The sequence below is a fragment of the Liolophura sinensis genome, chromosome 5, assembly GCF_032854445.1.
Source record: "Liolophura sinensis isolate JHLJ2023 chromosome 5, CUHK_Ljap_v2, whole genome shotgun sequence".
In the NCBI taxonomy this organism is placed as follows: domain Eukaryota; kingdom Metazoa; phylum Mollusca; class Polyplacophora; order Chitonida; family Chitonidae; genus Liolophura; species Liolophura sinensis.
The window spans coordinates 17,601,829-17,615,408 of NC_088299.1; positions in this window are offsets into that span (position 1 = coordinate 17,601,829).

Below are 13,580 nucleotides of genomic sequence, written 5' to 3' on the forward strand. Positions count from 1 at the left end.
ATTAACATGCGCTGGAACCCATGCTAGAGTCAGTTCGGTTTTTTGTTTCTGTACTTTGTTAGTTAGCGAGATTATTTCTTGTAGGAGGTCTGGTCTGCTCTCAGATTTGGAGTTTTGGATGGAAATTAATCCGCTGAGGGAGTCACTTAGTATGGCTACTCGGTTTGGTTTGTTCTCAAGAATCCATTGTAGTGCCATTGTAATTGCAACTAATTCACTAGTATAGACGGAGAGGTGGTTTATAGTTTTTAACTATGTTTAGATCTGGTATTGCAAATGATGATCCAGTGTGACCCTGCACATTTTTAGATCCGTCAGTATATATTTTTAGATGACCGTTGTAGTGTTCGTGGAAGTGTTCTAAGGCTTGAGCTTTGATATATACTGGGTTTTCCAGTTTTGAAATTTGGTCGTGGAGTGCAATGTCTATTTGGGGTAGTTAAAGGAGTTGATTTCATATCCTATTGGAGCTGAGTGTTTTGTCCATTTTTTTTCCAGATATTTTTATATTCAGAATATGGGAGGAGTAGATTGTAACATGGATGTGTATTACCGTAAGCGTTTATTTTTCCTGCATATTTGAGGGTTAGTTGTTCTCTTCTGAGGTGAAGGGGTTTTTCAAGTGTTTCTACTTGGAGTACTTTAGTACTTTATTTTTAACAAGATGAAATTCTAGTCTGTTTTTGACCATGGCTTCCATTAGTTTACATAGGCATGACGTGAGTGATATTGGGCGGTAGTTTTTTTCCCCAGTTTTTGGATGCGAATGACAATGGACGATTTCCAACTTTGTGGCAGCTGTTTTTTCCCCCCAACTTATGAGTTTGTGTTATGTATTTATGAGTTTTAGTATTATATTTTGTGTTTTTAGCGGTAAGTGTTTTAGGATTTTGTAGCCTAATTTGTCTTCGCCTGGTGGGTTTTCTTTTTTATAGTGAATGGTTTTGTGATATTCCTGTAGGGAGAAATCTTTGTTAAGATCATGTTCAACGTGATCGTCTGGCTCTAGTTGTATAAATGTGTTATCCTTGATTATTTTGAACGATGGATTAAGGTTTCGATAGCTGCTATTTTCTGCGAAGGTTTTTGCGAGGCATTCTGCTTTTTCCTCATTGATTTTGTGTTTGTGATCCAAAGTTAACTGCCGATGTACAGGTCGACACGGCCTTATATGGCCTGGGACCCCCATTAATTTTCCATAAGCGACAATGTTAACGTCCAGCGCTGTAGCTCAGTCCCAAACATTCCGTGGCCAATAAGCTTTGGTGCATATCTGGCCCAGCCTGTGAGAAAGAAGCCATAAAAGTCTTGACATAGGTTGACCGTCAAAATCTGGACCTTTCCATGCCGGCAGCTGGGAGGCGTGCCTAGCAACGCCAAGGGGACGTCACTCGCAGCCTCATCACTACCTCACACCTTGTGTCCTCTCACCCAGAATGTCAAACCGCCGCACTGAAGAATGTTTCACTTATACGACGGCGGCCAGCATTATGGTGAGAGGAACGTTGGACATAGGGGAAACCCACAACCATCGGCGGATTGCTGTACGACATTCCCACTTAAAGCCTGAAAGGAAGCCAGCATAAGCTGGACTTGAAATCCCAGCGACCCCATTGGTGAGAGGGCCATCGCACAATGTCCATTTGACTAGCCAGCGGTATGAGGTGTGAGGTATTACGACGTTCATTTTACTAGGTAGAGGTGTGTGATGTGAGGTAATACCACGTTCATTTGACTAGCTAGAGGTATGTTTTGTGAGGTATTACGACGTCCATTGACTAGATCGAGGTATGCTGTGTGAGGTATTACAACGTCCACTTGACTAGCTACAGGTATGTGGTGTGGGGTATTACCACGTTCATTTGACTAGCTAGAGGTATGTCGTATGGGGTATTACAACGTCCATTTGACTAGCTAGAGGTATGTCGTGTGGGGTATTACCATGTCCATTTGAATAGGTAGAGGTATATGGTGTGGGGAATTACGACGTCTATTTGACTAGCTAGTGGTATGTGGTGTCAGGTATTACAACGTTTATTTGACTGGCTAGAGGTATGTGGTCTGAGGTATTAACACGTTCATTTGACTAGCTAGAGGTATGTGGTGTGAGGTATTACAACGTCCATTTGACTAACTAGAGGTAAGTGAGTGAGTGAGTGAAAGTTTTTACGTCGCTTTCAACAATATTTCAGTTTTATCGCGACAATAAAACGTTAAGTAGTCGATCTACTGCGGATAAGTCATTTACTAGTCAGTCAAAAAAGGACATCAGAAGTCATATAACAAACACAGGCGGTAGTTTAAAATCACAGCTTTCCTGCCATACCAATGGTAGGGAGAAAATCAAAAATAGTATCACTTTCTACAGAATTGAAAAGTTCTGCAAGAGAGATCACGTGATAAAAGGGATCTCGTGCAGGAGCAAAGTCGCCACAGTCAAGCAATATGTGCTTGACTGTAAACCGTTGAGGCACTGGATTTTGTTAAGGCAAAGCTGCAGCTGTCTCTCGACAGTGTGCATACCTTTGCCTCGACAAGAGATACCAAGATCGTCCACAAAAAGGACGCATTCATACTAGGAGATAAAACTCTGACAAGGCCAATTATCTTAATGCTAAAGAGAGTAACTGATAAAATGCTGCCTTGAGGAACCCCCTGATCTTTTTCAAAGTAGTCAGATAGGGTAGCCCCAACCCGAACTTGGAAGTGTCGATGGTTTATGAATAAACTCAGGAAGCCGACCTCAAAGTCCACATCCATGCATATCTTTCATAATACTATATTTCCAAGTAGTGTCATATGCCTTTTCCAGATCAAAAAAGATAGATACGACATAGTCACGATTAACGATACCTTTCTTAATAAAGGATTCTAGACGAACAAGATGATCAGCAGTACTGCGATTCTTTCGAAATCCACATTGAATGTTGCTTATCAACTCGTTAGTCTCCAAAAATCAGACTAAGCGATCGTTAATCATCCTCTCCATAGTCTTGCATACACTGCTGGTTAAAGAAATAGGACGATAGTTATTTGGATCGGTAGAATCCTTTCCGGGCTTTGGAATGGGCACCATAATAGCGTTTTGCGATGAGGCAGGAAAATTCCCGATAATCCAAATGGTATTAAAAATTCCAAGAAGCACCCTCAAGGAAGATTCTGGAAGGTGTCGTAAAAGCTGATAGTGGAGATCATCTGGCCCTGGAGTTGAGTCATGGGTCTTGCTCAGGGACGCGGATAGTTCATGTAGGGAAAATGTAGCATTGTAGAATTCTTCATTTGAGGATGTAAAATCAAGAGGACTTGCCTCCGCCCGTTCCTTGTTACGCTGGAACTGAGGCAAGTAATTATCTGAAGACGAATGGTGCGCAAATAAAGCGCCCAACCTATGGCTATGTCAAGTTTTTCTGTCAAAGAATTATTCCCGCCTTTAAGATGATTGACAGTGACATTGGATCCCTTGCCTTTGATGCTTCCTCTCCGGCCGTAAGTGGGAAGGTCTGTCAGCAACCTGCGGATGGTGGTGGGTTTCCCCCGGGCTGTGCCCGGTTTCCACCCACCATAATGCTGGCCGCCGTCGTATAAGTGAAATATTCTTGAGTACGGCGTAAAACACCAATCAAATAAATAAATAAATAAATCTAAATTACCGGGAGATGGTCTACATCGGTACACGCGCTCAGCAACGTTTCCTTTCGTTTACAGTCCTCCGTGAACCACGGTTTCTTAATTCGGGGAACCGCACATGATTTCGGGATACTAGGTCGCTAGTAAGTGTTTGACCACACAGAAAAGCAAAGCGGGGCCAGTCTGCTTTATCATAATTAAAGCGTGGAAGGGAAGAAGATACCGGCTCCTCATGGTAAGTAGGGGCCTCCGTGGCTCAGTCGGTTAGCGCGCTAGCGCAGCGTAATGACCCAGGAGCCTCTCACCAATGCGGTCGCTGCGAGTTCAAGTCCAGCTCATGCTGGCTTCCTCTCCGGCCGTAAGTGGGAAGGTCTGGAAGCAACCTGCGGATGGTCGTGGGTTTCCCCCGGGCTCTGCCCGGTTTCCACCCACCATAATACTGGCCGCCGTCGTATAAGTGAAATATTCTTGAGTACGGCGTAAAACACCAATCAAAAAAAAAAAAAAAAAAAATCAAGGGTAAGTATGGTGGGGAAGTGGTCGCTCCCGCACAGATCATCATGGACGCTCCAGCTGAATTCCGACCTTAGCCCTGCATCAGCCAGAGCCAAATCAATGACCGAATAAGTGCCCTTTGCAGGATGAAGTTAAGTATGTCTGACATCATTTAAGACGCATAGAGAGTTATTAGATATAAAATCCTCCGATACAGAGCCCTTCTGGTTACGTTCAGAGACCTCAGAGAACACTGCGGGCATTAAAGTCACCCAAAAGAAAACACGGTTTAGGTAATTGTAATCTGTACCACACAGGAATTCTAAAATTCCCAACCGGAATTTATTGTGGAATTATCTCGGTCACACCACTCATGTAAATACGGCGCATACCATGCTCAAGTGACCTATCAAAAAGGTAATGTTCCCGGCTGATGTGTTGTACCGTGCCATACCGGGACATCAAACCTCGAACAGTGTCATGGGGCACCTCGATCGGACATCGAGATCTAACCAGGAGCCTTTGCTCCTCCACATCATATATTGGACAGTCTACCCCTTTGAATGTGAAGCCACTAGCCAACAGCTGTTCCTTCACAGTTTGCGTAGCCACTGTAACATTCCAGACAACTCTAGAGACATTAATTAGTCCCTTTAAGACATTAGGCCCACTTCCCACTTACTCCTTTAGCCGTTTGTGTACATCAACCGGTTGTACACCTCTCTGTATTACAAGCTTAAGGCTTAAGGGTCTATTTACTCGTCCTGCCCACAACATTGTGGGCCAGGGCGAGAACTACCACCCTAAAGATAGGAACACAACTATGCGTTTGGAACAGTGTGGATGCTGAGTGCAAAATAGATAAGGTATTACAAAGTGGAAAAGCACTAAACTATGTACAGGCTATTTACAGAGAGTCTAGTGAACACGTCCTGCCGCTAAGAGCGACAGAACGTAATGTCGCACCACCCTCAAACTGGGTGACCACTAAACAAAAGCTGAGAGCACAAAGGCTAGTTCCACGGCCAGCCAGGGACTCGACTAGCTAGAGTTATGTTGTCTGAGGCATTACAACGTCCATTTGACTAGCTAGAGGTATGTGGTGTGAAGTATTACGACGTCCATTTGACTAGCTACGGGTAAGCTTTATGCTGTAGTCTGTTCCTCAATACCACGGCCAATGTCGGGGTATATGACTGTAGAGGTTTAGCATCTAAAATCATAGCGTATCAAAGTATATGTCAACGTACTTGTCAGTGTACTTAGATTATAGCATTTTGGATGATAGCTTGACACTTGTAAACCAAATGGCGGAGAATATGCTTACTGAGCAAAAATATAAACGCAACACTTTTGTTTTTGCAATATTTCACAGTAAAATGCGATTTTTTCAGTAGAGTAGCGAGGGATGGCCAAGAGGAAAACCCTACACCAGGGTAGGCCCCTACACTCCCGTCTCCAAAACCAAAGTGTTGTCGATTTCAAGCCTATGCACCATTTTGACCCGTCAGATATGTGTGGCCTTATCTTTAGTAATCAGTGATCTGTAAGGTCTTCCCGGGCACCCAGGCCAGGGATTCGGCCCAGAGACGCTAATTTGAGAGCCCGCAGATCACTATAGACCTTGGTATTAATCATGGTATGACTCTGTTAACATTCATGCTCGTTGGCCTTTGGCACCATAACGGCGTTTTATGTTTTCGGATTAATCTATTTTTCAACTACACGGAGTCGATGGGAGGCAGCGGGTTTGACGGCGGGTCGGTCAACGCTATGCCGACGTCGCCGTCATACCAAGGATGCACTACGGTGGTGGTCGGGTACTTCTCTTGGCAGGGAGAAGTCATGGCCATCGCACTCAACTTCATTTCATCACGGAGTGCGGTAAGATACCATGACGAAATTCTGCGCCCAATAGTCGCCCCATTTGTCCGGCACCATGGGGTAACATCTCAGAAGGACAATCTTTCTCCTGTATACAGAGCATTTCTACAGGCCGAAAACGTTGAAACGTTAGACTGGGCAGAGTAGTCACCTGATCTGTCATGTATCAGTTCTTGTGTGTTATTCTCAACAATACATTACTCTAGATTTGCTATTTGCAAACCATTCTCAGTATGTTCAATGATTGTTTCGAATTTCTAACACTGTAACACTTATCTTGAGGCCAGTGAAAATACTGATAGAAACGGCTAGTTTGTGCTATTGTATCTCCTGATGAGGATACAAGTTGCTGTCGAAACGCTCACTAATGTCACCTTGGTTTAAGGCAGCATGTAAGTGAACTTCTAACAGTTATGTTAGAAGTAATGACGCAGCGTAATGACCCTGAGTCTGTCACCAATGCTGTCGCTGTGAGTTCAAGTCCAGCTCATGCTGACTTCCTCTCCGGCCGTACGTGGGAAGGTCTGCCAGCAACCTGCGTATAGTCGTGGGTTTCCCCCTGTTTCTACCCACCATAATGCTGGCTGCCTTCGTATAAGTGAAGCATTCTTGAGTACGGCGAAAAACACCAATCAAACAAATAAATAGCTTCATGCGGGAAGGACTAACCCAAATATGTTTGCATGGCAATTATTCAGCCTGGGTCGGATAAGTTTAAAAAAATAATGCAGCAGGTTTCCCTTCTTTGCTGCAACGTCTCGCTATTGTCAGAGCAGGTGATCATTTTTCAAGAATCCACGCTGGTGATAGATGACAACTTGACAACTCCACGAGCACAAGGCTTTAAAACATTCCGATATCTCACTGAGCTATCTGAGAAAACCATACAAGCCACTCCTTTCAAACGACTTTAAACGTTTGTTGTGACATCAATCCTTTGTCTAACTGACCATAAGAATGTTATATATGAAGGGTGTCCATTCGTGTCTGATCCATGTGAAGTTTATTTTCTAACAGTTTCATTCCTCGCCTTCATTTCAAATGCACCAAATGTTGCCAGTGTCAGGAAGGTTGAGTGACGTCATCAATTCCCTTAGGCACAAATATGAAGAGCAAAACAGAGTTTGTACTAAGGTGAACTTGTGGGTCTAATTTGTGGCCCTGATAAACATTTTCGATATCTCAAAGCCTGGTTATGTCAATGTGACAGAGATATACTATAAGACTTTCCCATGTTATATGTAAGCTTCAGTCAATTCAGATTTACTTTCTGACGGAGTTTCTCGAAGACCGATTCACTGTTCACAATCTTACACACCCAGTATATTCTCGTGTAGTAACCTATATTTAAACCACTGTTGTAACGTGACACCAGTGCTCTGGCGTCACACCGTTGTTGTGACTGGATTATTGTTTACACTTTTAAGTCTGGATTGCGTAAAACTTGAACATTTAACGCATTGTTCCACAAACAATTGTGATTCGAACCCAAATACCGCAGCCGTCAATTCTCCGACTGAGCTATTGGGGCAGGCTATAGATGCTTGATGTTTTAAGGGACTACAATGTTAACCATAGAAGAACACAAACAAACGGATAGTGTATCCGCCGGCTTGCGTACAAGCTCACTTAAATAGTACAAGTTGATATAACCGGCCCCAAATGACGACTGGATGCCATTTGTTGAATACGTAAAGTTATATTTTTTTGTAGATTGTCAAAAGCAGATATATTTACATGCAGCCTATATTTACATATTATGAAATTAGAAAAAAAATGATAGATTAAAATTAACTTTTAAAAGAGAAGACTTATAAAAATCGTACATATGTAATAAATTGTACTTCATTTTTTTTATATTTTTGATTTATTTATTTCATCGGCGTTTTACGCCGTACTCAAGAATATTTCACGTATACGACGGCGGCCAGCATTATGGTTGGAGGACACCGGGCAGAGCCCGGGGGAAACCCTCGACCATCCGCAGATTGCTGGCAGACCTTCCCACGTACGATCGGAGAGGAAGCCAGCATGAGCTGGACTTGAACTCGCAGCGACCGCATTGGTGAGAAGCTCTAGGGTCATTACGTAGCGCTAGACCAAAATCCGCTGAATTTTTCACCGGTTTACAACTACTATAAATTGCATCATGAAATTTTTTGTATCTGATGGTGTTTTACTCTTGGCTGCTGTTCCAGGATAATTGTGGGCGGCAACGAGATTTCTTGTAAAATAAAGGCAGCTTATTGTATGCATCTATTATTTAACACAAGAGTAGTTATAAACTACCTCAGGCCCATTAGTCTAAATAGCTATGGCAAATGTGCTTTCTGGCACAGATTTATTATGTGGATAAATATATGATTTTGATAAGTCACTTTGTATGTAGGAAATAGTATGTTGCATAGAAATTAGCATGTAAATGTAGACTATCCGTTCACTACTATAATTAATGTCGAGCTGCTGTATTGCCAAGGGATTAAGACATTAGCCCGGGAAACCGGACTGTCCTTCTCAGCCTAAGCCCAATGTCGAGCGTATCCACGCTTGTCAGGAGTTCAAACTTGTCTGGGGCACACCAGGAGAACAAGGGCTCGTCCAATCAGTAAACACGTTAGTTCTGAGAATTGTTATTGACAACGGTGAGAGTCTCCTTTAAAAGGAACTCACACTGATTGGAAACCTTGTGTTGTTTAGGTAAGTATCCAGGAACAAGTTGTAATAATGTTAACAGTCCATATGAATAGCGAGCTTACTACTATTGTAACACTACCTTAAGAATGTATGTGAATGTGTGATTATAAAAAATGTTATGTAAATGAATATATGTACATCTGCGTTATCTTGATTACAAGAAATGTTCACATATATAAATCATAAAAGAAGTCTACTTTTTCACTGATTGGAAACCTTGTGTTGTTTAGTATTTCCAGACCATTGTGAGAACCAATGAAGAATTAAAGGAATGACATAATTTGTCTCATAACAGATTACAGCTAGGGGCTTACTTACGGCGAGAATGTGCCTCCATTTCCAAGCCAGTTTTGCAGCTTTTGAATCCAACAGAAAGACTGGTGGTGGTAAACTCGTCTTCCTAAGAGATATCCTCATACTGACAAATTGGGTTTCAATAGAATTTGACAGAAGTAGAGATAACGCAATTCAATGGCCGATGTCACAAATCCTGTTCTCTATACAAAAGGCCACATTCATCTTGCAAGACGGATTATTCAGAATCACACCGGACCTTTCTAAACCGGTTTTGTGTCAGAGAAAGATTCATCCATATCTGTATTATCCATGTTTAAACGTTGCAGCACTCGACTGAAATGAACTAGCTGCTCGCTTGAACATATCAATTTAAACTATTCCTGTGACGTCACACTAAGCAGTTTATGAAGCACTGCATGTCTGCACATCATGGTTTTCCAAATCCCCTGAACAGTGCGAACTTGATTATCCTTCAAGTAATATTACACAAAAAATGTTGCATGTTGACTAGCGCTTTCACGTGCTGGGGAAGGAAGTGTGGCCACGACGCCTCTCTCCCACCCTACTAAGAACGCACAGGAATAAAAACTGTATTCTTGAAAAATAATCCACGGCAGGTGACAATGGTTTAAGTCGGATAAAACCCTTGTAACTGTTAATTCGCGTTTTATCCATTACATAGTACAAACGACTGAACTCCCATTGGTTAACAGCTCTAACGGTGTTGCACTAAAACTTTATGTAACACCGTCACGAAAGATCAACCATGCTAGTGACTTTAACTCGGCAAATAGCTAACTGCTAACTGCGAACCGCTAACAGTCTTCACAGACATCAAATCTTTGACACCCTGTATCTTTTAACGTCGTCCATTGCCTTGACGACTGGCCTGAGTATATGTACGTTCAAGACGACAAATATTATATCTCCGGCCGTACGTGGGAAGGTCTGCAGACACCTGCTAATGGTCGTGGGTTTCCACCGTGCTGTTCCCGGTTTCCACCCACCATAATGCTGGCCGCTGTCGTATAAGTGAAATATTCTTGGGAACGGCGTAAAACATCAATCAAATAAATAAATAAATAAATAAATCTGATGTGAAGAAAAAAACAAGAAAACCTCAGATTTCTATATCGTTGTATTCCAACTAAAGTTTCAAACTTTTGCTTTCATCAGAGATATGACTCAGGAACCCCTCACAAAAGCGGTCATTGAGTGTTAAAGTCCATCTCATGCTGGTTTCCTCTCCGGTCGCACATCTGAAACCCTGGTATCAAACTGCAGATGGTCGTAGGTTTCCCTCCATAATGCTGGAGACCGTCGTTATATATAGTATATATATAGCCTGTATCCTGACGGTGTTTATACATGCCAGTATGTCAGTATATCTCGTGAATCAGCAAGAACACGTTTATTGTTTTGCTGCCAACGAATTGGAGTACATGTAAACAGCACCAGATTGTCAAAGTATCAGTCCGTGTCCTTAAATACTGTAGCAGCCAAATTCTCTAGAAATCGACATAATTAATTGGCATGGAATACTCTACGCTACTTCAAAAAACGCTGTCAAATCCATACGCCCTGAAGGGGAATCCCCTCATGCTTTGCCGTCGCGTGAAAGAGACGTCAGTTATGCTTATAATGTTTCAACGTCCGGTATGGTTTAAAATCACGTCTTGTTTGAAAGGAACGACTTCATGACGATGGTTGGACCGAAAGTTTGACTCAGCAATAGTGGTGGACAGTCTGCATTTATTGAAAATATCATCCTGTAGCCATTGATCGTGTGCGGCTGTATCTCCGGTGACACCACTGGAAATTTTCAAGTTAACATTGATCATGGCGCAGCGGTGGAAATTAATGATGAAAATATTTGAGACTGTCATGAGTGTGTGAGGGCCGGATATATTTGCTATTTTATTGTTTACTTTCAGTAGATGGGAAGACAAAAAACCTGGGTTTACGGAAATGGCTATTAAATTTCGCATTCAGGTGACAAATTTCATCGATCTTGAATGACCTAACAGAAGAGAGATCCAGTATTTCCTGACCACATTACATATGCTTGAATCTTTGAGATACTCTATAATTCATGAAGTCAAACTGACTCATTTCTTCAGAAGACATCTTCACACTCTCTGAATGTGGGCTTAGATTAACCATATAGCGACAAAGGCTGTTCCCCGTCTATAGCAGTGTCAACAAGCTGTCCAGAGTTATTCCCCCTGAAATTCTCTCTCTCACAAATGACATTGCTGATTCTGCTGCTGACTTAAAGTATCCAAAAAACGCGATCTGGATTTCAACTCTAGACCAGGGATGGCCTATAAAGGATTAAAATAGTATACGTATAACTAAATACTTGTTAGGCGAGAGGTTTAGAACAACCGTTACCACAAGAACCTAACACAAAAATTATACCTTTATTCATTACAGAATATTTTCCATATGTGCGTACATATATGCATGTGAGCCTACCTGTATTTAATGTATAAAATGCATGAAACTACAAACGGGGATGTTCATTTGAATTACTTCATCCGTACACCGTATATATTCCTCAGTACAAATGAACAAACAAACGATCCTCATATCCCTTTTACATCAAAGACACTTGTACTGTTATCGGGTTACATAAACACCGTGGAAATGGTGCAGGAAAAAATACATATACAACATTTTCACTGATTGTCTCCAGAATACTTCTTGGACCAGGTCTATGCCTGGGACATGGCTCACCGACGGGGAAAAATGATGTCTACGGAAAGGTTCCTAGCCCTTCATAAATGAGCCCTCTCGTGGGTTCGAATCCAGACCAGGTACACCCAGTTTCGCAGGATTATTGATACCCAACTTAGCCCAACCCATAGACATGTGTGAGGCCCCATATACATGTGCAATCTCACCACAGTTCATCTTTTGTAACATTTTTTTGTTAACTATCATTGTGGCACAATTTTCTGTTAGTATTTTTCATAACGTGTAATGAATAACATAAGGAATGAGTGTTCGTGTGTTTGGGACAGCGTGACTTCAGACGCAAAGGATTGTGGGATCGTGCACTCATTTACCATCCTTGAGACGATCGCCACGTTTTGATTATGTCCTAACGAAATTCCCTTTCTATTCTTCTTCAGGTATGTAATCATGCAGATTCCTTTAGCCATATGATAGTTGTTGAATGCGTAGTTACTTGTATAGTTATGTCGAATGAGCACATCGTTGTATTAATTAGTAGATTAGCTTACAAAGTACTTGTTTATCGGTCACCTTCAGATGTCGTTGTTGTTTCCATTTAATTAACATTACGTAATCCTACGTTTTGTATTGGCTAGATTTCTGATTGAAATAACAGTGGTTTTAGTTCAGTATATTTAACGATAGTTGTGTCTTTTAATAGTTTGTAACTCCAGTAAAGGTAGATAGAAAGCCTGAGTGGCTTAGAGGAATATTTCCTTACGTATTTCGTAGTAGAAATCCACGAATGTGTGCGATGTCAAAAGTATGTAAACAAGCGGGATAACTCCTGGTGGAATACGCTCAACTACTTTTGTTGGAATAATGGAAATAAGGGGCTTAATTCTAAATGTCAAAAGACAATATGTGTCTGGAAAGTGTAATATATTGTAACTTTCTTTATTTTGTTCCAAAACTGTATAGGGGTTTTGCAGAGTTAACAATTGTATAAGTATATATAAATTTATTTCATTTAGTTCATATTTGTGTAAAGCAAACTCATGTCACAATTCATTTAAACACATTATATTACTTTATTTCACTTAATTTACAGTATCCCATGAAAATTAATTATGATTTGTTATTTAAATCGTGCACTCATTTACCATCCTTGAGACGATCACCACGTTTTGATTATATCCTAACGAAATGCCCTTTTTATTCTTCTTCAGAATAAAACCATGTGAACGTTATACAGTGTGTCATCTGGGTCTTTTACACATGCCCGCCGACAAACTAATAAAGAATTTTAAGTAAGGCGTTACACACCAACTAAACAAACAAATAAATGACATCACTTTACCTTATAACTTAGCCAGTATCCACAAATAAATAAAACTCCTTTGACCGTTAAACACTCTCTTCAATGCTACATACATATGCCGTGGTGGATTAAAATACTGGTGTGATCAAGTGTAAAGTGAGATCGGTTCCACTCAGTGAACAAGCTTCAAAAGTATACATAGGCTAGGTTATCTGCCCCTGTCGTCTGTTTTCGGTCCGTCTGTTTTTGTACACCGGGAAAGATGGGCAGTGACGGTCCCTAAAGGCCACGATGGGTCTGGCTAGTTGCTTCTGTAATAGCAAGTAAATAAATAAATAAATAAATAAATAAAAATATTTCATAAAACTGGAATGAGATACATGTGTTTGACATATGGTACAAATAACTTCATTTTCAACTTTTCATTTCAAAGTTTTGGACGAGTTAAGCATTAATTGGTTTTCATAGCTTTTTATGACAAGTCCATCAATAAAACATGTTGTTCGGAACCAATTTAGCCCACCACGTTCTTGTCACTGTGACTAATAAATCCACAAATCTTTACTTGGCTAGCTGTTTAGTA